At 64.0% G+C, this 558-nt stretch overlaps 1 protein-coding gene across 1 annotated transcript in view; it reads left to right on the top strand.

Annotated features, from left to right (window-relative positions):
- Positions 1–558, top strand: part of LOC116852372 — an 8,685-nt gene that overhangs the window by 1,585 nt on the left and 6,542 nt on the right. The gene's annotated exons all lie outside the window — the stretch shown is intronic.

The following is a 558-nucleotide window of genomic DNA, read 5'->3' on the forward strand; positions in this document are numbered from 1 at the left end:
GGCCCTAATTCGTGTCCCGGCATAAGCCCGGACACGTAGGCGGGCGCGATCAGCGCGCCTGCCCGGGCCGCCCAGTACCAGGGGCGGCCCACTGGCGGACTCCCCCCCTCGGGGGGTGGTAACGGTCAGCCGCACACTGGGCAGACCTAACCTCCCCTCGAGGGTTAGGGACAGGGGAGGTGGTCGGGAGCGGGCGGGTAATCCCGCTCTCGGCCCATCCCAACCTCCCGACTCGGAGGGAGGGGCTGCGAGGAGGAAGGTGTCCCCTCCTCGTAGCCAAATAGGAATACAAGCGCCGGCCGACTAGGCCGGCGCGGGAAGAAGCGCGCGAGCGCGAAGGCGCCGAGGGCCCCCTGAAGAATACTAGAAAGTGTACCGGGGGGCCCTCGAATTATGGCGCACGTGTTGGACATCCCCAGGGGTTTTAGTGGGTATACCTCCCCCATTTTCTAGGGGAGGGAGTCCCACATACCCCCGGAAGCTTACCCGAGCCTCCGGGGGATGCGTAACGCATTTCCCCTGGGTTATCAAAAAAAAAAAAAAAAAAAAAAAGGGGGG

Source organism: Odontomachus brunneus, unplaced genomic scaffold (genome assembly GCF_010583005.1).
Source record: "Odontomachus brunneus isolate Ranch 3 - 2012 unplaced genomic scaffold, Obru_v1 Obru_scaffold_220, whole genome shotgun sequence".
In the NCBI taxonomy this organism is placed as follows: domain Eukaryota; kingdom Metazoa; phylum Arthropoda; class Insecta; order Hymenoptera; family Formicidae; genus Odontomachus; species Odontomachus brunneus.